General features: G+C 41.8%; 1 protein-coding gene across 2 annotated transcripts in view; it reads left to right on the plus strand.

Annotated features, from left to right (window-relative positions):
* Window positions 1–26,335, plus strand: part of SHC3 (SHC adaptor protein 3) — a 171,638-nt gene that overhangs the window by 64,907 nt on the left and 80,396 nt on the right. The gene's annotated exons all lie outside the window — the stretch shown is intronic.

Genomic DNA, 26,335 nt, shown 5'->3' on the forward strand with positions numbered 1-26,335 from the left:
ATTTACTTGATTCAAATCATTCTATTGTATATGTTTGGATTAGCAAGCCAAGTCTAAAGATTGAGCTTTAGAAAGCAACTGGTTTAGTCATTAGCTGCTAAGAAACATACACACCTCAATTCTGTTGTAAGTACCATAATAATACCTCTTCCTCCTCACTGAAGAAATTCATGGTCAAAGAGTTAATGTTTTTTTTGTTTTTCTCTTTCCTAAGTGCCTTGAGACATGTAAGTTGTGAATGTACCAACATCAGTAATCTACCTGAAGGAAGGAATCCACCTCCACATATTTGTAGAAAATGGTTTATGAACATTTCAAAGACAATGGAATGGTGTTTTGAATAGACAGCACTGTGGTTAAAAGAAAGCTTGAGTGTTTCTTAGTCAGTCATTTATTCACCTTACTCATGAAAAGGTATGCCAGTGGCATCATGGTGGGCAGAACACTGTGCCAGTGACTGGAAGAATATGGGAACTGTGTGAAATTAGTCATGTTCTCCTGTGTGGTGATTGTTTTTAAAGGAATGACAGTCAATTGGGAGAGAACTGTCAACCATTCCTACTGGGTTCCCTTTCTAGATGCTAGGATTTCTGAGGTGATTTCATACCATTTTAGTTCTCCTGATGTAATTATTAAGCATCTACTGCTGATTGTGCACACACAACACACTGGACAACGTGACTCTCCGGCTTTGCTAGGCCTCTCAGTGTTGGAGAAAGGTGTATACATAAATGATTGAGGGGCATTTGAGGGGCACAGAACAAGTCCTGCTCCTTGGGGTAGTGGTGGGGTGGGGGAACAAGTGAATAATTCCAGTTTGCTCTTTGATGAGGATACAACTCCTGGGACTCTCTGTGGTAGAACCCAAATGGACAGAAGTAATAATAACATTGTAGAAGAAAGCAGTTGGAACAGACACTGATGGGTTTAGAGGTTTTGATGTCTTTCTTCAATCCCATTCCATTTAGATTTTTGGGAAGGTGAAGCAGCATAATAGGACAAGTGGAGCATTATTCTTGTACTTAAGAAATTTGATGTTGAATTCTAATTGTGCCAGAATTGCCTTGGGTTTTATTTGACCTCTTGAAAGCTAAATTTGCTTGTCTCCATGATGCTTTCTGTCTCTTGCATCATTTTTAGTAGGTGACATGTTTCTTACTTTAGCTAATAGCTGGAGGTCACTCAAAGGAAACAATTTGACAAATCAACTTCAGAATGAAGCCCTTTGCATCCAGTTGAAGAATACACAGCAATGTCTTGCAGATGTAGCACACTGTGGAGCTTTTAAGGTCTCCGTGGTAACTAAGTGTTAAACATACCTGTGATTAAACTCCACTGCCATGGTTTACTTTATATACTAAAGAAATTCTTGGAAGTTTATAGGGAAATCTAATGTCCTAATTAAGTTATATTATACAGGCACCAGGAAAACTGGTTTCCAAAGGCACTCCAGTCACACCTTTTATTAAAAAATATTTTTATAAGCAGATAATTAATCCCTACTTATCTGTTTAATTTAAAATTTTGCCCCTATGGCTGGGCTTCACTCCCAGCATTTCACTTTGTATACACAAATGTGAGGACTCCACTTCAGAATTGAGGTGATTTGAAAACTCCCCAGGAATATGTATAAAATCTTCTTAGTTTGAAAGCCAAATCAAACTTGTGAAAGGAAAACATCTTTCTTTTGGAAAGGTGTTTCCTTTTTGTTCTTTTTCAGTGTATTGGCTGGGTTCTGAGGAGAAATTTATCACTCATGTCAGTGTGTGTGTATATTGCAGTTCAGAGTGTTGCTTGCTTACCTTAATAAAACAATGAGGCATAGGTATAAATGAAGGAACATGCAGATCAGCCATCAGTGCATGAGTGGACTGAATGCTATGAAATTGCATACTTTTCTGTTGGATATTTCATGGGAGAGACTTTGCTTAGAAGTTAGCTGAGTAATCATGTGATCTTGGTATGAGTGTTAAGCATTCAGCATGGCTTTGCGTCTGAACAAAAGAGCAAACAAGCCCTGGTGAGATGAAGAAGGGAGCAGGAGCCTGGAGAAGCCTGAATATGTTGGTGAGAATCACAACCTGGAGTGCATGGGGGTGGTCTCCTCACCAACCCTTGGCGCAGTGGGTTTCATCTTCACCTTGAAGGAGAGCAGGCCAGACAAGATCTCAGCACAGCTTCGCAACTGCATCCACCCTCTCTTCTCTTCTAAGAGTTCACTTGGAAGGCTTGGCAAAACTCAGCTCTCAGGTCACTTCTGGCTTCCAACATTCTATAAATGCTCTCAGAAAACAAAAGTCCAAGGTAAAAACTTTCACCACACAATCCTTTCACTCCATCATGTCTCTGAGCATCCTTGTCCATGTACATTCCGTCCCAACTCTATGTATGTATTCTGTGTGCATGAACCTGGGTGTGCACCCTCGCTGGACTTCCTGAAAGGGAGGGGCCAACCAGACTGCATGCTGGGCACCATGACCTGAGGAGGGACCCCCTTCACCCATGCATTCTCTGTGACCCCTCTACCTCTCTCTTCAGACATTTCTGGGTTGCATGGACATTTAATCACAAGTTCATATGGGGATGGAAACAATGCATATTGTGCAGTATTAAGACAGGCTGCATTTACTAACAAGATATTTGTGTTGTTTGTAGAGGATTTCCTATCCCCAGGACCTGGCCCAGGCTGAGAGAAGCTGTGTGGAGTGGAAGATGGACATTGAGGAAGAAGGGCAGGTAAGGTCAGGCCTCCTTGGAACCTCAGAGAATGTCAGAAGTCGAGGAATGCTTTGAAGGTTCCATTACACCTGCCCAGTTAAATGATGTGTATTCCCAGATGCAGGGCAGTGGGATCTGAATATTTTTTGTTCAGATTTTTTGGTAATAATTTCTTCTTTGAGAGTGGTTAGCACGAACTCTACTAAGTGGACATGAATTGGCTGCAGCTGTTCTATGCTAATGAAGGGCATTCTGTTAGTGTTAGGGCGACTTTCTCATTTTTGCAAACACTGGGATGTAACTCTGAAGAGTCTCATATTTGGAAATCCATTGTATAAACCATGCTAAGATGTTTTTACAACTGGTGCAGGGTATAGAAATCAAATTAGATTTTTATTCATGGGCTTCCTTAGATCTGATAAGAAATCTTATCCATAAATTAGATTTCAATTAATCTTCAATTAGACTTCAGTCATGCATCAGGGATAGGTGTGTATGTGTGTATGTGTGTGTGTGTGTGTGTGTGTATGCATTTTTCTTGAGACAGTGTTTCACTCCTGTCGTCTAGCCTGGAATGCAATGGTGCAATCTTGGCTCACTGCAACCTCTGCCTCCCAGGCTCAAGTGATCCTCCCACCTCGGCCTCCTGAGTAGCTGGGACCACAGGTGCATGCCACCATGTGCAGCTAATTTTTTTTTTTTTTTTTGGTAGAGGTGGGGTTTTGCCATGTTGACCAGGCTGGTCTCTAACTCCTGGGCTCAAGTGATCCATTCACCTCGGCCTCCCAAAGTGCTGGGATTACAGGCATGAGCCACCGTGTCTGGCCAGGGATAGGTTCTGAGAGATGCATCATTAGACAATTTTGTCATTGTGTGAACATCGTAGAGTGCACTTAGGCTAGATGCTCTAACCTACTGCACACCTAGGCTATATAGCATAGCCTATTGCTCCTAGGCTACAAACCTGCACTGCATGTGTGACTGTACCAAATTCTGTAGGCAATTGGAACACAATGGTAAGTATTTGTGTATCTGTCATATGCAAGCATAGAAAAGGTAGAGTGAAAATACGCTATTATACTCCTATGGGACCACCTTGATGTAGTTGGCTCATCATTGACTGAAATGTTTATGTGGTACATGTACTTGATTATGATATTTCAGAATTCCTTTTTCACTGCAAAATAAATACCTTTAATGTTGATTTAAATTAAACATGCCAGGGAAAGGGAAAAGAGTGAATCTATTTTTGTAGATTCTCTGAGGCTGGTTGAATTTCGGAATTAGAACAGAGAACAGTCATGTGAATTACCTACCACCCCACCCCACCCCCAACCCTGATCCCTGTGCATTTGGGTGGTGCAGAATGGCTAGCTTTTGGATTTTAGCCTTACAGGCTCTTACTGAATGTGCTTATTCTAAACATATTTCATGGCCAAGCCTCTCTCAGCCTGCACCTGCAGAGGGGTGAGGCCTGGCAGGAAGGGGTTGATGCTGTCTTGGTTTAGAGTCCTTTTTGAAAACACCAGCTTGCCTGTGTGCATGTGCATCCCGCCTTTGGAATAAAGTAGGCTGGATGCCTCCACTTCACTTCTGCACTATTACTCTGATTTTAACACCAGCTAGAATAATACTGTACCCTCGTGTTGGCTTCATGGGCATTTGTGTGCAAAAATGCATTAGACATAGGGGTGCAGGGATTATGAGTCCTCAGGGACCACAACCCAGGAAAGGAGCCCAGAGTCACAGGGCAAGGGGCCACATACTCACCGCAGTCATGGGATACTACCCCAGAAACATGGAAGAGGGTCCTTGCGGGCCTGGGAGACTTCCCAGAGGAGGGAGGGAGCACTTAAGCCAGAGTGAATTTCTTCCCCAACAATATGGCAGGTGTACGACTTGGGCCGAGTTCTCCAGCCAGCGCATCAGGGTGACTGGAATGTAAGTGGTCATTCCTGACAGTCCCTTAGCTGGTCCAACTCTGTGCAGCAGTTCTAATGCTTGCCAAAGAGTAGGGACCTGAGTGAGGCTCAGCGAAGGACCATGGAGACAGTCTGAACCAATTAGGCTGGAGCCTTCCTGCCGTTAGAACACCAGCAGAGCCCTGAAACAGGGATTGGGGCTCTGCTTCCTCCAGGCCTCATTCTGCTCTATTTTCGTGTTCAGTCCCTCAACCATAATGCATCTAGTAGGTTTATTTTTCATTTGTGAGGTTAAACAGACATCACCGTGGAAATGTCTGATCCAGCTGTGGTGAAGGGAAGGGACCCACAAGCCGTTTTCTTGGTTAGACCAAAGGTATCTTCAGTTGCATTCCCCCAGCAGCCCCTGAGACTTGGTGCCAGGAGGCTATTTGGGAGGATACCTAGGGAGTGGTGGCAGGGGTGGGCACAGCCAGTGGGAAGGGAGAACCACCCCCAGGACCATTTGGAGCAGGGTCCCACTGTGGGCGCTGGGCCCTTTGGGGAAGTGTGTAGGAACTGGGGAAACTAGGATGTCTGCTCACCGACTGCCTCCCCTCACTACTGAAGGACAGTCCCCTGCTCCTCCAGGCTGCCCTGTGTAGGCTGAGAAAGCTGGAGAAGCCACCACTGAAGGGGCGGAGACTAGATGCAGGCACTCCCAGGAGCATGGCAGCATTTACGGGACTGTCCATGTGGCTCAGAGTGTCAGGGCCTACCAGGTGACAGCGCTGGCTGGAGCCACACAGTGTCAGAGCACTTGGCTCCCATGTCTGACTCTCTAAATTAGACTTTTTGGTTGAGGCACCTCTGAACAGCTGCCTGGTCCAGTCTTTGGACAGCAAACTCCTGACCCCTTGGCGCAGAGCCTGTTGATGTAGGCTGAGCTTCCTACTCTTAGGGGGTGAGGAAAGGGTTCCTGGGTACTAGCCCACACTAATACTCAGCAGAGACACTCATTCCACCAATGAGATTGACCTCTCCAGGGCTGGGGTCCTCATCCAGAGAACAGGCATGACACCCCCACTTCGAGGCTTGTTGAGAGACATAGAAATGAGACCTGAAAGTGCTGTGGCTGCACCTGGCACATAGTAGATGTTCAATAAATCTGCACGGGGTTATTACCATGAATATCCTTTTGCTACTCACTCCTGATAAAATTCTGTGTATAATAATATCAATTGCTGATTGGTATTGTTATTATTAATATCTACCAATTCATTCCAGGGTGTTTTTTCTAACTGAAGGGAAAGATTGGTTTGATGCAACAAACTGAAGTTATTGAAAATATGTGGTGATGTGGCATTAATTTTCACTTGAGCCGATATTGTCTAGTATTTCATTCTGTGTTTCTGCTTTACTAATTCTAATGATGATGATGAGGATGACACTAGGATAGAATACTTACCCTGTTCCAGACGCTGCACTAAGGTGTCATTCATACATTCAACAAATATTTATCAAACACATACCATGTCTAGTCACTGTTTAGATATTGAAGATAAAATACTAAGTAAGTGCTTACCTTCTGTTGTGGGGAGAGGGAAATACACAAACATATACATAAGTAGGTTATCAAGGTGAACCATATGAACATGCCATTTTTATAGATGAAATGATCCAGTATCAGCAATTTCATATAGTTCAGCACGGTAATTTCAGATAGCGATGAGGGTGTGTGTGGTCTTTTCTCAGTAACCTTGGGAGGCAGATTGTGTGTATTTTGGGGATAAGGATACAGGATCCGAAAGTTTATGCAAATTGTCTGAGACCAGATAGCTAGGAAAGGGCAAAGTCAAGATCTGAGCTAGAACAGTCTGAACCCAGAGACTACAGTCAAGAGTAGCAGTTATACTGCTGCTTGAGTAAGGGGGCTCACATCCTTCAGAAAGGCAGGAGGACTGGCAAACCCCACAAGTACAGAGGGGCATCATTACAAGACCATCAAGATGCATTTGCTGACCACTGTGGTGTGATGGTCGTGAGCAGGGTACAAAGAAAATGAGTGTAAGGTTAGAGTCTGTGAGAGGCACTTGCAGTTGGCTGGGATGCAGTGGGCAAGTGCATGTAAGAAGGGTCAGCTGTGGGGGCAGCATTGCCTCTGTGAAGACTGCACTGCCTGCATTCACCTGACTGTGCTCATCCCGGGCATGGCGACGTCCCTCCTTTCTGTGCTTCAGAAACTCTTAGTTGAATTTCCCCAAATAGTAAAAGGATATGTAACAACATAGAAATCTTCTTTAAAAATCGAATATGAATAATTTATAGAAAAGATAAGGCCCTCACTACCTCAAATAGCAAATGAACGGTGGGATGGGGTGGGGAAAGGTTGGATTGGGGGGTGAGAGGATAGATAAACTGAGGAAGGATGGGCTTGGCGTGGGGATGAAATGGGCGACCCCCAAGGTGGTCCTGCTACCTAGCTCAAGGTGGTGACAGCAAAGTACAGAAGATGTCTGTCATCACAGCAGAGGGAAAGCACTTCTCACCTAATGTGGGCTCCGCTGCAGCACAAATTCCTTTAAGAATCCATCAGGTTGGTTGCAGAGGGGCCACAGAGCTGGTCTGTGTTCTGTGGGCACTCTGACTTGGCACAGGGCCCTCAAAGATTTGCTACACATACTTAAATCATTTCATTTTTTAGAATAGTGGTTCTTGGACTGGAGCATACATACATCAAAATCACCTGCAGAGTTAGTTACAACACAGATTGCTGAGCCGACCCCACAGAGTTTTGTGATTCAGTAAGTCAGAGGTGGGGTGTGAGAATGTGAATTCCAAAAAGTTTTCAGGGGTTGCTCATGCTGCCCATCCAGGTACCCCAGTTTGAGAACCAGTATTTTAGAGTTCTATTTTTAACTTTGGAACCATTTGCAACTACCATCTATGAAACCACAGCTTTGAAAACGAGTCTGTTTATTTTTTTTTCAATTGATCCCACTCATCCAGAAATTTTAAAAATGGAGAACATAGATGACTTGGTGACTGAGAATGGTTTAAATAGAATCCATAAAATGAATCCGTGGTGTTCATTCCCCTACTCTCCTTGAGAACCATCTGGCATGGTGCATTTTTATAATCCTCATGCCAGAAGCACATTTGTGTCAAAATGTACCTCTCTGATTGCTCCTTTTCTGTCTTTTCCTCTGAGTTCACTTATCACCCAAACATATCATTCCATAGGGATCCCTTTGCTCTTGACAGAGGCAGCCTCTGGTAGTAGGTTTAGAGTCTGACTATCTGGGTTTTTGTCTAGGATCCACAGTTTTCCAGCAATGTGACCTTGTGCACATGACTTAAGTCCTCTGTTTCTCAGTTCCCCCATGTTTAAAATGGGATTCACAATGGCATCTCCATCATAGGGCTGAGAATTAATTGAGCTAATATCTGAAAAGCATTTAACATGCTGCCTAGGAAATGCAAGAGCTCAAACATGTTGACAAATACTGATATTCTCATTTTTATTTTATCCTCTCCGTATTGATAATCTCATTGCTTCAAACAACACTTCCAGGTATATAAGTCACAAATCTCTATCTCCACATCCAGATTTTCTCTTAAGGTCCAGGCCTGGGCTATAGTAGCCTAGCCTCCTGGACACGTCTTTTTGGAGGTAGCCAAGCAGCTGCTGAGTCCTGAGTCCTGGCTCTGCAACATTACTTCTCATAACTTCACCCATTCTCCCCTCCATTACTGGGGTCAGGCTCGGCTCCCATCTCTGAATTCTTCTTGTAACTGCAATCCACGTGGTCTCCCAAACTCAAAAGCTTGGAGTCGGTTTCATCTCATCTTTCTCCCTGTTCAATTACGAATACCTGTTGATTCTCCCTCAGAAGCTCCCTTGTCATTTCTCTCTTTTTCCCATCGCTCTCTCTCTCCTTCAGTTTCCTTTGTTCTTGTGAATAGGTTAACGTGCCTCAAACATATGACTCCCTATTAAACATTGTTGCTTATCCATTCTTTGCTGAACAAATGAAAACTTTCTTAACTTAGCATTCACTGTTAAGTTCCGCTTGCCTGGCTGCAGCACACCTTTCCAAACATTCCTCCCAACTTCCATTCAGCGTATCCTCCACACTGAATTCCTGCTGTCCATTCTCCTGGTCCACAGTCCATGCCCCACCATCACCCTCCAGGCTAAATATTGAGCCACAGTTGGATTTACTTTTGTCCTGAGCTACAAGGCCACTATGTTCGTATTCATCTAGAGACTTTGATTTCATTGCACATCATATTGAACTTTTAAAGACACAGACCATTTTTCATCTCCTTCTAAAGACAGTAAGTCCTCACTTAACATCATCAATGGGTTTTTGGAAACTGCAACTTTAAGTGAAATGGCATATAACAAAACCAATGTTTTTTTCTCACCAATGGTATAATGAAATGACTTTGCTGTACATTGTTTAGCTTAAAGCCAAAGTTTCCAAGAACCTATACATGACATTAAGTGGGGACATACTGTATCATCTGCTGTTAAACACTTCATTATTTTACAACTACAAAAAAACCCTGCCAATTAAAATATGATACAATGCTTTCATATCACTGAGAATCAGTTCATATATATTGAAAACGCTATTTTGGGTTATTACAGACACAGACATATCATTATAACACTTGCACATCTCTTAAAAGGAAAATACAAGCAATATAAAAAAGATATTCCTAAAATTTTCTTCAAATTCAGAGTCTGAATATACAGAATCATTCCTTGATCCAGAGTCACTACCATCTGTTTTTTTTCATAAGTTTTATTGTCCATTAGGTCATTTGAAGAGCATTGGAAATGAATAAATTTGGAATCTGAGAAAAGATAGAGGAAATATTGAAAACCAAAGGTGGTGTTTAAAAAGATCAATGCCATGATAAACTGCTAGTTAGATGGATCAAAAAGAGAGAGAGAAGTTCAAATGACCAATATCAGGAACAAAGGAGAGGCCGTCATCCTTTTAGATGCTGTAGACACTGAGAGAATAATAAGGGGCATTAGGTTAAACTTGATGCTAATGAATTTAACAACTTAGATGAAATGAACAAATTCTTTGAAAGATACAACTACCAATGTTTGCTGAAGAAAAAAAGAGATAATCTGAATAGGCCTATATCTATTAAATAAATTAAATGATTGTAAAAATATTTTTAGAGAGAAAACTCCAGGGTCAGGACCACTAGTGAATGCTACCAAACATTTAAGGAAAAAATAACATCAATTCTCCGCAATCTTTTCCAGAAGATAGGAGGGAACACTTTCCAGTTTATTTTAGAGGTGATATTATCCTGATACCCAAACCAGACAAAGGCATTACAAGAAAAGAAAATTTATGAACCTAGACACAAACCCTAACGACATATAAACAAATTGGATCAAGTGATATGTCAAAAAGAAAATAATGCATTATACCCTGTAGGGGTTTTCCAAGGATTGTAAGGTCGAGTCAACATTAAAAAAAATCAGTGTAATTCCCCATATTGGCAAATTAAAAAAATATATATGTATATATGAAAATCTCAACAGATACAGAAAAGCCTTTGACAAAATTCAACATACATCCATTATAAAAACTGTCAACACACTAGGAATAGAAGGAAAGTTCCTCAATCTGATAACAGGGCATCCACTAAAAATGTACAGTCAATATCATAGTTAATGGTAAAAACCGAATACTTTTAAGATCAAGAACAAGACAAGTCAATGCCATAAGGCAAGAAAAAAATAAAAGCCATTCAAATTAGACAAGAAGTAAAAGTATCCTTTTTTTCATATAACATGGACATCTACATAGAAAATCCTGACAAATCTACATGAAAGCTATTAGAACTAATAAGTGAGTTTAGCAAGGTTGTAGGATACAATGTCAAAATACAAATATCAATTGCATTTCTATGTACTAACAAAGGTCAATTGGAAAATAAAATTGAAAACTGACCATTTACAATAGCATAAAAACATAAAATATTTTAGTGTTACATTTAACAAAATGTGTAAGATTTATATGCTAAGAACTATTGAACATTGATGAGAAAAATTAAAGAGCTAAATAAATGGACAGATATACCGTGTTCATAGACTAAAGACTCAGTATTGTTAAAATGTCAAAACCTTTCCAAATTGATTTATAGATTTAACACAATTCCAATAAAAGTACCAGTAGGCTTTTTGTAGAAATTGACAAGCTGATTCTTAAATCTAGAATAACCAACAAAAGAATTTTGAAAATCAGTTCAAAGAGAATTCACAGTGTAGAATCAGCATAAGAACAGACTTAAATGAAATAATTCTAAGCAATAAAAACAGGTAATGTGTACAACAATGTGGATGGATCTCAAAAACACTATGCCAAGTAAAAGAAGCCAGATACAAAAAGCTTCATACTATGTGATTCCCTTTATGTGACATTCTAGAAAGGGTAAAACTATAGAGAAAGAAATTAGATCACAGGTCGCTAGGATCTGGAGGTGGGGAAAAGGGATATTGGTTACAAAAGGGGCATGGAGAAACTTTTTGGGGATAAAAGAACTATTCTATCTCTTGATTTGATGATAGTTACATGACTATATGGGTTTTTCAAAATTCATAGAACTAAGGATGGGCATGGTAGCTCCCAGCACTTTGGGAGGCTGAGGCAGGATCACTTGAGGCCGGGAGTTTGAGACCAACCTGCGCAGCATAGTGAGACCCCTATCTTTGCAAAAAATTAACAACAACAACAAAAAACCCTCATAACTGAACATCTAAAAAAGGTTTATTATACCTCAATAAACCTGACTCTTAAAAAAGTTCTCAACTTTTTGGAATTCTCTTTCAAACTAATGATACCCGTTCTGCAAGCTTTGATGCATATGTGCAGGGAGTGGTAACTACCTCATGACTGCTGCCTGGCCCACAGCGATTTCAGAAATGTTAAAATATGAAAAAAAATATGCATCTTGGATCAGTTCTAAGTGGTACCTTCTCTTTCTGACTGGACTTTAAGACCCTTGATGGTACCATCTGAGTTTGGCTTTTCCTTACGTCTCATGAGCTTTTCATTAACGTTTATTGGGTCAATTAATGAATTCTACAGCAGAGAAGCTCCTTGGACCTGAACTAATAGATGGATAAGTTTGTGCGATGGGAAACATAGGAAATGCACAGATAAAAATCAGGCATGAAATTCAGAGAAAATAACTATGTCTTGTGAATCAAAATGTATTCATTTTTTCTGATTACAAAAACACCAACAAATTAATATGTGCTTATTGATACAAAATTGGAATGACCTCCCATCCACAAACTCAATGCTGTTAAGATTTTTAAATATCACATTTTAATTCCAAGATGCACCCTTTTCACATGTTAATATCTCTGAAATCTGGATGCATTTTATATTCACGGTGTCTTCACAGCTGCTTCTACCAGGCCCATGGCAGTTGTGTGGTTGCTGTCAGTCCTTGGCATGGGCACACTTGAAGCTGTTTGTGTCGGCAGAATTAGGTCAATGATCAGTACACCAGCATTTCAGGGAACGACGGTCCTCACTGTTGGCCAAAGTCCTTTCCCCAATCCCTTCTGGAAAGGTCAAGCATTAAAGCTTGCAGGATAGGCTTCAGTGGCTTGGAAGAAAATACTGGAAATAATCATGGAATATTCTTTTGAAAAGCTGCTGTATCACCTACATTCTTGATGGCTCAGAGGATGATATTCCATAGAAAAGCACAAACGTGAACAATTCTGAATCAAAGGGTTCAGAAGTGTTGAAATTGGCATGTGAAGAAGTTGGAGGATAACTTTAACTTATTTCACTTACCTGTTTGTTTTTATATGTACAAAAGAGTGATATAGAATAAAAATTCATGCATTAGCAAGTCTAAAAGAGTTCTCTAAAAGTGTAAAGAAAAAGCCTAAGTGATAGGAAAGTGTTGTGTCATCATCTTATTGGCTATATTTTTTCTTTACTTGTGAAACATAAAATATGATCTATTTTACAATCACTTGCTACTTCAATTCTATTAAATATAGCTTGTAATTTCTTCATTGTTTCTGTGCATTTTCAAACTTTCTATATGATTTTAAACTAATTAAAAAGATATAAGAATATGACAAAGGAATCCTGCATATTTCTTTTTTATTTAATTAATTAATTTATTTATTTATTTATTTTGAGACAGAGCCTTGCTTTGTTGCCCAAGCTAGAGTGCAGTGGCACAATGTCGGCTCACTGCAACCTCCACCTCCCAGGTTTAAGCAATTCTTCTGCCTCAGCCTCCCGAGTAGCTGAGATTACAGGTGTCCACCACCATGCCTGGTTAATTTTTTTTTTTTTTTTTGAGACGGGGTCTCACTCTCACCCACGCTGGAGTGCAGTGGCGCAATCTCAGCTCATTGCAAGCTCCGCCTCCCAGGTTCACGCTGTCCTCCTGCCTCAGCCTCCCAAGTAGCTGGGACTACAGGCGCCTGCTACCATGCCCGGCTAATTTTTTTGTATTTTTAGTAGAGACAGGGTTTCACCGTGTTAGCCAGGATGGTCTCGATCTCCTGATCTCAACTGATCTGCCCACCTTGGCTTCCCAAAGTGCTGGGATTACAGGCGTGAGCCACGTGCCCAGCCTAAATTTTTTTCTGAACTATTTGAGAATAAGTTGGAAACATCATACCTCTTCAACGCTAACTAGTTAAGTGCACATTTCCTGAGGACAATGTTATTTTCCTATATACTCACAGCACAATGATCAAGTCAGGAATTTTAACACTGACAGAACACAATTACCTAATTAATAGTCTAAATCCAAATTTCATCAATTGTCCCGTAATGTCCTTCATTGATGGTTTTTTTTCCCCTCATTCCAGGATTGTTTAGAATCACACATTGCATTTTGTTGTCACATCTCTTTCATTTCCTTGAATCTGGAATAGTTCTTTAGCCTTTCTTTGTCTTTCTTGACATTGACATTTTTTGAGAGTGCATTTTAGTTACTTTATAGAATTTCCCTCAATTTTAATTTGCCTATTGCTGTCTCATGATTAGTGTCAGGTTATGCATTCCTGGCAGGAGACAATAGAAATTGTTGTGTCCTTCCCAGTGCATTATCATGGAGGTACATGATGTCACTGTGGCCCAATATTGATGATGCCAACTTTGATGATTTAATTAAGATGGTTTATTTTTATGCGCATCTTTGATATAATAGTGTTCCAACTGTATAGAAAATGTTGGATTCATCTTTCTTCCTTTAGAATCAATCATAAGCATTTTCTCATCATTAAATGCTGTTAATATTTTTTATTTATTATTGAAAAAGCACAAAGTCTAAAGTGTCTAAAAGAGATGGAGATTGAACCCCATTACTTTGCAAACTTGGGTTTGAGATTCCTTGACGAACCCTACTGGGAGGCATCCTCTGGTGGCCCACAGAGGTGACAGGCAGCCCTCAGAAAAGGCCTGTGGGAGCTCCTGGCCCAGCACATAGTAGGTGCTCAATCATTATTTGTTGAAATCTTAAATTTTCAGGAATCCAGGGGAATGACTAAAAATGAAGCAAGCTGCTAAGAGCACCAGCTCAGAAGATGTGACTCATGAGACAAACTCCATGCGAAGAAGTTATATTCGATAATTCCTCCTTCCTTGCTGCCCCCAGGGCCTTTTAAAAATGAAGATTAGTACATCTGCATCTGCTTAGTAGGATGGAAGTCACTTATTTTAGAAAACACAGCTTCTTTTGTTTGGCATAGTGCTTTTGTATAAAGTCCTTTCTCTTCATGTTTTCATTTTACTGCTTATAACCTTGAGAAATGAAGACTTGTTATATAAAGATTAGGAACTTATAGTTCCTTTTGAAGTAAAGCCTTTGAGCACTGAAAATTAAATTAAATTGGCCAATGTGTAATTTCCTATAATTTAGTTAAATGCACTTTAATACCTAAAATATCTGCTAAGAGAGATGTGCTTTGTTGGATGTTGGATCTGATCCCGCCTCCTCTGAGGAGATGGCTTGTGGCCTTGTTTTTTTTTGTTTTTCATGAGAGCGAGCACCTTCTGGGCTCTGCCCGCTGGTGTCCAGGGCTGGCTGGTGGCCTCCTCGCTGCTGAGATCCTCTCCTGACCTGGTGTCTGCAGCGCCCTCTCTGGTGGACCCTGGCTGGTCCAAGCTGTTGAAAACCTGCGTGGATTGAGTCCCTACCTCCCATCACGCATTCTCTCTGGTACTTTTATGAGGTTCTGCCCATTCTGTCTTGCTCTCTTCTGTTTAAACAAAGCAATCTTAACTTCCCCATCTTGGCATGGTCGACCTTTGGGACCAGCTGTCCTGTGCATTTTAGGATGATGAGCAGCCTCTCTGACCTTCACTCTCTAGATGCCAGTAGCACGTCTCCCCCTAACATTGTAACAACCTTCAGACTTTGCCAAATGTCCGCTGGGGGTTAAAACAGCTGCGCTACACTAACCTACATTGTTTAGAAATAAATTATATTGCATTATAAAAGTAATATATACATATGCACTAGAGAAATTTTAGAAAACAAAGAAATGTACAAAAAGAGGGCTTGGGGTTTTCAGTTTATTTTCCACATATTTGCAGTCACACTTTATACAAAAATCTCGTGCCCTTCATTTTCCTCTTATGAGTAATATTAAGCAATTATGTCAATACATTAATTTAATTGTATGATGTATGCATATATGAATATTATCACTGTCTACCCCTCCAATCCATTTGCTTAGTGTTCATGGAAATTAGCTTGTAAACTCTTGTACATTTAGTGGGAGCTGAGTCAAAGCACAGATCTCTCTTGGTGGCGCATTGGATGGAGCCTGCCTCATGTCTCTGGGCTCCTGGAACCCCAGGGACCAAAGCAAGTAAGGATTTCCTGGCTTTCTAGGAATCTCCAATCATCTCATGCCTACTTAGTAGAAGGCAAAATTTTAACATGTTTGGTTAAATTCTTGTTTTTATCTGAACAAGCCTCTCTCATGCGTGTTCAACGTTTGTGCGGGTAGTTGAAGAGAACTGGCTCCTTGGAAATCTATGTGCATAGCTCTCTATGTGTTATTTATTATTTTTTAGCTGTGGTTTGTTTACATCTGAGGCAGCACTTTCTGACATGTGGCCAGACGCCCACAGAGCCTTTTAATAGCTGCGGAGGACAGGGAGTGCTGAGGGATGCTGCCTCGGGTGTCCCACGAGGAACATGTTATCATCCAGGTTTGGAAGTGTCTTAGCTCAATTATTTATAGCCTCAGGCAGGAATTCTATCATTACAGGCATGAAAATGCACCGCAAAATGATGATGAATTTGGAATACTGGAGGTACTAATTTTGCCCAGAATGAAGAAAGAGAGGAAAATCAATATGAAAGTCAGTTTGTCTGTCCCTGCCCTGGAGGTGGGAGTGTCAGGCTGCAACTGAGCCCTGTGACTGTGCCCATAGCTCTCAGTGTGTGGCTTTCCAGGGAATAATTTTTTTTTTTTGGCTTTTACTTAGTTGCTACTTATTTTTAAGTTGTGGTAAAATATATACCACATAAAGTTTACCATTGAAACCATTTTTCACAGTGGCATTAGGAACATTCACATTGTTGTGCAACCATCACCACCCTCCATCTCCAGAACTTTTCATTTTGCAAAACTGAAACTCTGTCCCCATTAGACAACAACTCCCCACTTCCCCCTCCCCGTCCCCGTCCAGCAACTCCCACTCTGCTTTCTGTCTCTATGAATTTGACTGCTCTAGCATCCTCATCTGAGTGGAGTCATACAGTATTTGTCCTTTTGTGACTGACTTACTTCTGTTCGCATAATATCCTCAAGGTTTATCCATCTTGTAGCATGTGTCAGAATTTCCTTCCTTTAATATTCCATTGTCTGCATGGACCACATTTTGTTTGTCCATTCATCAGTTAAGGATATTTGGGTTGTTTCTACCTTTTAACCAGTGTGAATAATGCTTCCATGAACATGGTGTACATGTATGTGTTTGAGTCCCTGCTATCACTTATTTTGGGTATGTACTCAGAAGTTGGGTTGCTGGATCATATGGTGATTATATGTTTAATGTTTTGAGGAACCGCCATGCCATTTTCCACAGTGGCTGCACAATTGTATACTCCAACCAGTTCCTATTTCTCCACATTCTTGCCAACACTTGTTGTTTCCTGTTTTTTGTTTGTTTGTTTTTGTTTTTTTGTTGTTGTTTTTGTTGTTGTTAGTGGCCATTCTGATGGGTGTGAGGTGATATCGCATCATGGCTTTATCAGGAATGATCTTTTGCACTTGAATCATGTTTTGCTTTACATCCCAAAGTCCCTGGGCATGCAAGTTGACATTGGCTCTCCTCTTGAGTGGTGGGTGTTTGCTCATGACTGTAATGCCAGGTGTCCCAAACTGACCTCACCATCTTCCTTCCAGTATGCAGGGCTTCTGTTGCAAACACTCTCACCCCCACCTCCCTACTGTGTGACCTCAAAGAGGCTACTTACCCTCTCTGGTCTCAGGTTCCACTAATGAAAAGGAAATCATAATGATCCCTACAATATTAAAAGATTAATATGTGCAAAGTTGTAGAAAAGGGCCAGACACTTAGTAAACACTCTATAAATGTCAATTGTGGCTGCTATGACTTCTACAATCTTCCTACCTTTTGCATGTCATTGAGTCATCATCTTCAAATTGTGCGTGCTCTTCTTTGAAATGTTTCTTGGGCCCCTGCCTTCCTTCCACCCAGCCTTAGGCCTTCCCAGGCCTTGTCACTTCACCCAGTGGCTGATGCTCGTATTCATCCCCTGAGAACGTGGCCAACTCTTCTTCCCTGACCAGGGCTTCCTGAAAAAATGGCCAATTCCTGTTCTGAAATCACTTTCAACATATTTTTCCCTAGCTTCAAAAGCTACAATGGCTCCTAGTGACACAGCAAATTACATCCCAAGCCTGCTGCCTGGTGTTTTTGTTTTCATTTTGGGATTTAAATATGAATTTGTTGAGGTCTCATAGAGTGTACAAATCTTTTCTTTCTGTTTTTTGTTTTGTTTTGTTTTGTTTTGTTTTGTTTTGTTTTTTGAGACAGAGTCTTACTCTGTACCCTAGGCTGGAGTGCAATGGTGCAATCTCGGCTCACTGCAACCTCTGCTTCCCAGGTTCAAGCAATTATCGTGCTTCAGCCTCCTGAGTAGCTGGGATTACAGGTGCCTGCCACCACACCCAGCTAATTTTTGTACTTTTAGTAGAGATGGGGTTTCACCATATTGGCCAGGCTGGTCTCAAACTCCTGACCTCAGGTGATCCACCCACCTTGGCCTCCCAAAGTGCTGAGATTACAGGCATGAGCCACCGCGCCCGACCAGTGCACAAATCTTAAGTGTGTTGTTCATTGGAGTTTTATGTATGCATTCACCAAGTAATAGTCACCCAGATCAGAATATTCCAGACCAAAGAAAGCCCCTGTTCCCCACCCCATCAGTAACACACCCCTCCCCCAAGCCCCTGTCCTTTCCTTTGAGTGCTTTTGTGTACCAGAAATGTGAACACTTTTTCACATCTATGTGCTGGCTGGTTTAATTTCCTTTGTTATGAATTATCTGTTCACATCACTTACCCTTTTTTTTTTTTGAGACTCTACTTTCTTATCAATTTGTGGGAGCTTTTTGCATATTTTATATGTGCTGGAAATATCTTGCCTTATCATTTTAAGGGTGTTTATTAGACAGTAACCAAATTCTTGATTCTTGATTGCTTCATCCATACAGTCAAGAACATTTCTACCACTCCCAAAAATCTCTTGTGCCCTTTTTCAGTCAGCAGCCTTTTCCAAATCTCCCCGAGGACCTTTCTGGCACTATTATTCTGCCTTTTCTAGAATTTCCTATAAATGGAACCATTCTATGCAATTCTGTACAAATGGAATTATTCTGTACAAGATTTTATGTGTCTAGCTTCTTTCACTTAGCTTAAGGTTTTGAGGGCTACCTGTGTTGTGTGTTATTGCTGGTAGGAATGCGAAATTGTACAGGAGCTTATGAAAACAGGTGGACAGTTTATTATAAGGTTAAAGATAAATCTACCATGCTATTCAGCAATAAAAATGTATGTCCACAGTATGTCCATGTTCATAGAAGCATTCTTTGTAATAGACTCAAACTACAGCCCAATTATCCATCAACTAGTGAACAGATAAACACATTTTGATATGTGCATGACACAAATACTACCCAGCAATAAAAAGGAATGAACTACAATGAACTACCAATGCATGCAACAACATGAACTAATTTATTTTTTTTAATTAAAACAATAGATGCTTTTCATGATGAGTCAAACAAGATAAAGGTATAGAAAGAAAAGATAAAGATGACCAGTGTTAATAGCTTTCCAGATTTTTTGGTATACACACACACACACATACACACACACACACCCCTTCCTTCTTTTGTGTTAGAAATGGGAATCATACTATCTTCATCATTCCACAATCTACTTTTTCCTTGAATGGATCAGTAGATTGGGGCCTAAAACCTGATTTTTTTTTTTTTGAGACAGAGTCTCGCCCTGTTGCCCAGGCTGGAGTGCAGTGGTGCAATCTTGGCTCACTGCAAGCTCTGCCTCTGAGGTTCACACCGTTCTCCTGCCTCAGACTCCCGAGTAGCTGGGACTACAGGCGCCCGCCACCATGCCCGGCTAATTGTTTGTATTTTTAATAGAGATGGGGTTTCACCGTGTTAGCCAGGATGGTCTTTATCTCCTGACCTCGTGATCTACCTGCCTCGGCCTCCCAAAGTGCTGGGATTACAGGCTTGAGCCACTGTGCCAGGCCAAACCTGATTTTTTATAGTTGCAAATCATATGGCTATATGATAATATAGTCAACAATTCCTGGTTTTGCTTTGTTTTGCTAGGCAAAACAATGCTGTGAGGACCCTCAATGTCCCTACACCCTTCTGTGCTGAACCACACTCCAACAGGTGGGCCGCTGCAGATGACTCCTGAAATTCACTTATCACATGCAATTTAGGAAAGTGGCCCTTTCTTCGCAACTATGCAGCACTGAGTGCTAATATTGCTATCAACCAGTTTTATCATCAAAACGATAGTTGCTATTGTTTTCCTTTGAGTGTTTTTGCATACAGAAATATGAACACTTTTTCACATCTATGTGCTGTCTGGTTTCATTTTCTTTCTTATGAATTACCTGTTCACTTCACTTACCCATTTTTTTTATTGGAGTCTCTTTACTTTCTTATCAATTTGTGGGAGTTTTTGCATATTTTGTATGTGCTGGAAATATCTTGCCATATCATTTAAAAAATGTTTATTAGACAGTAGCTGAATTCATGAAGACGGAAAGTAGAATAGAGGTCTCCAGGGGCTGGCCAGATGAGGCAGTGGGGAGTTATGTGGAATTATTATTTAATGGGTACAGAGTTCAGTTGGGGAAGATGAAAAAGTTCTAGAAACAGATAATGGTAATGGTTGCACAACAATGTGAATGTACTTAATGCCACTGAACTGCACACTTAAAAATGGTTAAAATGGTAAATTTTATATTAAAAAATGTTTTATTAGAGTGCATCCATCAGCCATTCCTTTATGGCTTGTAGTTTTCCTGTCTTGACAATCTCCTTCACTGTAGATCAAACTAATCTTCTAATATTTTCATTTATTTTACTTTTTATGTATGGATTTTTAGTTTACCTCTAATAGGATAGCCAGTTAGGCCCAAATCTCCCCACTGTGTTGAAATGCCATTGGACTGTATGTTAAATTACCACACACTCTGTTTCTGAACACCTAATTTCAGTCCACTGGTAACATTTGTTTTCTGCTGATGCATTTGTTTGTGTGCCATTAACTTCTGGTTCTGATTTTGGTTGTGTTATAGTCATGTTTTTCATCTGGCAGAACATATTTCTCCTTGCTATTCTTCCTTGTTGTTTTAAAATTTTTCTTCACAATTTTTGAAATTTCTTTGCAAAAAGATATCAATTAGGATGACAATTATAATTCAATTAAATTGATAAATTAATTTATGGAGAATTTACTTCATAATAATGTTTCATCCTTATCTCTGGGAACATAGCATGAGTTTTCATGTGTTCAGATCTTGCTTTATGTCCCCCAATACAATGCTATGCTTTTCTTCACGCAGGCTATATCTGACTTGTTATGCCATGTCTTGCACAGTTTTGTCCTAGATGTGCCTGGGGGATCCCCACCCCTCCCCCGTCATTTCCATTTCTATTAGAGGGAAAAGATTCTTCCTCATTTCGCTCTGCATCAGCAAACCCTCATATTCATTTCCTTGTAGTTTTCACTCCTTAAATCTTTAGGAAAGTCCTCTCACCCGGCATTCATGATACCACCCATGTTGATTTCTTGCCTGTTTTCTTGGGTTCCCTGTTGTGGGTCCTTCTGCAGGCTACTCACTCCCCTTTCTCTGTGGCTGCACCCTGGTGCACCCCCAATCCGCATGGGCTCAACTGACCTCTCTCTTCATCATTTCTGTGTGCTCAGCTCACACTCTCCTCTCTCAAACCTCCTCAGCCTCCAAGGCCCTGTGCAGCCTCACCTCCTGGGGGAAGCCTCCCATACCCACCAATCCCCTGGAGTGACAGCAAAGTGGCAGTTATTGATCACACTGACCTCAGCATTCTACTTAACAGAGCAGCCGGCCAAAACTACTGGGGTGGCAGTCAGCTTGCATTCAGGTGCAGAATTACTTCCCAACCATAACCTTACACTGGGAGGCCATGGTCTTGCCTTTCTCCAAAGCCATTGGCACATCAGGTGGCATGATCTTTGGCTGGATAATCTTTGTCACTTCTCTCCACTGCGTGCATCTAGTCTCATGTTCTCATGTCACAGAGAGCCCAGTTCAAGAGCTTTGTGGTCTTGGCCAATGTCCTGGACTCTCTTTGCCTCTGGAGGAGAGAGAAATGGGTGGAGATAAAATTTTATATATAATATGTGGGTGGAGATATATTTTATCTCCACCTTGGAGTAAGGGCAACATCCACATCTCCTGCTGTCATAGAAATCAAATGAGATGCTGTCTGCAGGGCCTCGCTGACCGTGATTTATCCATGCTGGCGCTCAGGGCTCCGTGTGTTTGCTCGTGGGCCTGAGGATGTGCATAGGTGGTTTTTAAAGGCAGGGCAGGTAAGTTTAGTTTAGTGTTTTTCCTCTAGAGCTGGCGGCCCTGCCCCGCAGGCCTCTGGGTGACGCACTCTGCCTTGCCTGAGCCGTGGCCCTTGGGGGCTTCCTACTCCTCACTCCAAGAAGGCGCTGGCTGTGGTGTGACCTCCTGGGTCACTGTGTGGACTGCTGAAGTCAAAGCAGTCAGGGGCTCCTGTGGGCTCTGACCCCTCCCCATCCTCATGCCCCCAAGAAGACTTGGGACCTGGGAAAAAGTGGCTCTGAAGCCTGGAAGAGCTCAATTCAGATTTTGACTCCACCAATATTGTGTGATTCTGGGAAGAGTTAAGAACCTCCTCTGAGTTTATTTCCTTTAATTTTGGTTTACTTTTCCCAAATAGGAAGGATCACTCCTTTGTCTTAGGTATGGTGGTTCAGTGTGTCGGGGGGCATAAAACCCAGCAGCTGCCCCCTTGCCTAAGGGCAGTCCTGACTTCTGGTGGTGTGTGAGCTTTAAGGTCTGGAGCTGGTTCTCAAAAAGCTGGACACTCTTTCCCAGGTCCCAGTTCCCTCCTGCTCCACCCCCTAGGCTCCAAGATCAGCGTTGCACATGGCACCTAACTCCAAGATCAGCGTTGCACACGGCACCTCCAAGATATACTTCCTAGAAATTTTATTCTGTCTCACTCAGGCCCTTTCTAAGGTTTCCTGTTTCTTTCTCTCTTCCTCCAATTCTATCAGTGGGGCTTCTTTTCACATGCACATAGAAATACACAAATATTGATAGAAAGAGGTCAGAGATAAGGACTAAGATGGGACAGCCAGCTTCTGGTGCACCCTCTAGTAGAACTGCCCTGGAATGGACAGGCCCTGTCCAGTGATCAGAAGGGGGAAATACCTCTCGAAGGCAGATTCTGCCACAGAACAGTGCCACGGAGTCGATAGCACTGTCTAAATAAATACTTGCAGGAAGTGCACCTCCAGCAGGAAGCTTTGCAGATGAGGAACACCGTTCACAGTTTGTGAAGAATAAACCAGCATCTTCTCTCTTGCCTTGCAGGTGTGGTCTCACCCAGAATGGTTCCTGCTGCTTCTGCGGTGCCCAGGCTTTTCTCACGGCCTCTGCTGGGTTCTCCCCTGGGTGCTGTGGATGCATCCTGCCTGCTGGAAATTCTGTGCTCTCTGTTCCTATCCTTTCGTTGTGGTAATGACCATATGCCTCTCCCCTGTACCCTCCTCTGCCTGCTCTCCATGCGGGCCCCTCTCCCTCTGGTTGTCCCATCAGCATTTCCCCACAGCTCGTTGTTCCTCCTTCCTCTTTTCTGGTGACCTTTCTACTGATTGCATTGTACCTCTTTCCCTGATATTAAAGATGTTTTTAAAAACAACAGACCCCTTATGTCCATGGAGTTTTTATTTCTAAAGGCTTTATGTTGATTTCTTGTATTCTGTGTTTTTCATCTTTTTGACAAAAACAGTCAAACTCTGTAAAACATTTGAAGAGGTTTTTTTCCTGAGCCAAATATGAGTGACCAAGGCTTGAGACACGGTTTCAAGAGGTCCTGAGAATATGTGTTCAAGGTCATTGGGTTATAGCTTGATTTTATACATTTTAGGGGAACAGAAGTTACAGGCAAACATCAATCAATACAAGTAAGGTGTACATTGGTTCAGTCCAGAAAGGCAGGACAACTTGAAGCTTCTAGACCATAGATGGCTTCAAAGATTTTCCTGATTGGCAATTGGTTGAAAGAGTTATTATCTAAAGACCTGGAATCAAATGAAAGGAGTGTCGGGGTTAAGATAAGGGGTTGTGGAAACCAAGGTTCTTAGTATGTAGATGAAGCTTCCAGGTAGCAGGCTTCAGAGAAAATGGATGGTAAAGGTCTCTTAACCAACCCTAAAAGGTGTCAGAATCATAATTACATCTCTCCTGGGTCAGGAAAAGACCTGGAAAGAGAAGGGGATTTTCTACAGAGTGTAGATTTTCCCCACAAGAGACAGCTTTGCAGGGCCATTTCAAAATATGTCCTAGAAATGTAATTTGAGGTAAAATACTTTCATTTCCTTCAGGGCCTACTATCTGTCATGTTGGTATCTTATTGCTACAAAGAGTCTGATCTATCAGTCTTAAGGTCTCTGTTCTCATCTTAATGCTGGTCTGCCATGCCTGAATTCTAAGGGAGGAGTGTATAATGAAGCATGTCTGACCCCCTCTTCCCATCAGGACCTGAACTAGTTTTTCACGTTTACTTTGGAATCCTCTTGGCTAAGAGGAGAGGTCAATTCAGTTGGTTGGTGGGCTTAGAATTTTATTTTTGGTTTATATCATCTAGAATTAGTATATAATAATAATAATCTGTCATTGCCTTATAAATGCCTAAAATAAAATGTCAACAAGGGAGGAAATTTTTGAATGAGCAAAGTGGACCACCACAAGAAGCAGGCATGTGGGATCCCCTGGCCCTCCCTCCCACACTGATTGCCTGGGCTCTGTGGTGGACCTCGTCCCCCTGCAGGCACCCCAAGAGCAGGGGGAGGACATCACACTTCTGTTTTCCTCTAAGCACTGCTTGGTGAGGGGAGGGGAAAGTTCTGATTCTTTCTGATTTGCTGTGGTTAGTCTCACAGAGTATTTCCACATTAGTTTCTCCTAATGTAGGCGCCAGTGTTGGAGAAATTATGCTATGGCAAGGTGGTCTTCACCCTAGGAATCAGGGAAACATAAGTTAGGCTCCTTGGATGAAAGAACTTCTGGTATTTTCTGATTGACGATGTTTACTATTATGTGTTTGACTTTGTTGCCATCAGTTTCCTTGATTGGAAAATAGGAAAATTAGTTTTAATTCCCGTTCTCCTGTGGACTTCCTGAGGGTTTGTGCCTCATAGCCGAGGACATCTGGAGTCCCTTGATGCACATATATGTGTCATGTGGGCGGATGGGTGTGTGCATGCACGGTGGAACCCACGGTAGTGAGGAGGACGTGCAATCACCCCATGGGCCACGTATGTATGTGTATATATTTATTGTGTATATGTGTATATATTTATTTGCATATAAGATATATCTTAGGATCAGTGCATGTGCCCCCAACGACTGAAAGATAACATGCACAAGCAGCTTTGATATGGATACTGTGTACTGTGAAATATTCATTTGGTTTTTGTCCTGTTTGCTGGCATACAACTAAAAGATTCTAAAATCCTTGGAATCTTCAAAGTAATGTGTCTTTTGTATGCTAATGAGGTGACTGGTGGCTGGGGGCTTGTCACAGGAAAAATCAAAGCAGGGTTAGAGGTTGGGACTTCCAGCCCTGTCCCTAATCTCTGGAGAGGGGAGAAGGGCTGAAGATTAAGTGATCACCAATGGTTAATGATTTAATGAATCTTGCCTATATGATCAAAGCCTCTATAAAAACCCAGTAAGACTGGGTTCAGTGAGCTGCCAGACAGCTAAACATGCAGAGGGTCCTCTCTAGGGCATCACATCCTGGGAGGGCATGGAAGTTCCACGCTCCTTCCCCCATACTTCATCCTATGCATCTCTTCATCTGCATCCTTTGCAATATCCTTTAGAATAAACCAGTAAATGTGTTTCCCTGAGTTCTGTGAGCCGTTCTCGCAAATTAATTGAACCCAAGCTGGGGGTAGTGGGAACCCTGATTTGTAGCCAGTTAGTCAGAAGGAGAGGTAAAATAAACTGGGACTTCATTTTACCCCTGTGGGACTGAGATTGGCATCGGAAGTGGGGCACAGTCTTGGGGACACTGAGCCCTCAGCCTGGGGATCTGAATTGGAGGACACCCAGCTGGCATCTGCTGCAGAATTGATGGCTTGTTCAAGTGGTGGTGTGACAGCAGAGGAAAACGGTTTTGTTTCTTCCATGGAGATATTGATGATGGTAACATTAATGGTTAACTTGCATGTGCCCCATGCCAGGCTCTATTAATGCTAAGTTGTATAGATTCATAGATGTGTCATTTAACCCTCACAGAAAGCCCCCACTGCACGTTTGGTTGTTAATCACTCATACAGATCCATGGCTGGTGGCCTGGGTGGAAGCCACTGTGCTGTAAATCTGGAAATCCTGGGATCCTGAGGGTTTTATTGAGGAAGGAACTTGTGTAGCTGCTCACTGGGCACTCCTTGCCAGGTTGATGAGGAGGCGTTTGGAAAGCATTTCTAGAACTCTAATGCCTTGAGGGTTGATGAGCCCTGTGTCCTTATTTTGGAGAGCCAATGTGTGTCTTTGGGAGGTGGGTTCAGTGTTACCTTCTGCAGGTTTGTGCCCCAGGAAAGCCTTGTATGAAGCTGAATTAAACAGAAACTGGATGGAAACCATTAGGTCCTGGAGTGGAACAATTATGGACAACATGTCTGTGTGGCTCAGGACTGCCCATCAGGGCTACATTCGGAATTCTATTGTCTCAGCCTATTTTTAGTGGCCTCTGAGACCTGTGTCTGTCTACCTGCAGAATCCTATGGAAAAAGACTTTATTGGGACGCTCTTATTGGCACATTTCTTCACTGCCTCAGGGATCTGGCATGGGGAACT

This window comes from Pan troglodytes, chromosome 11 (assembly GCF_028858775.2).
Source record: "Pan troglodytes isolate AG18354 chromosome 11, NHGRI_mPanTro3-v2.0_pri, whole genome shotgun sequence".
Lineage (NCBI taxonomy): Eukaryota > Metazoa > Chordata > Mammalia > Primates > Hominidae > Pan > Pan troglodytes.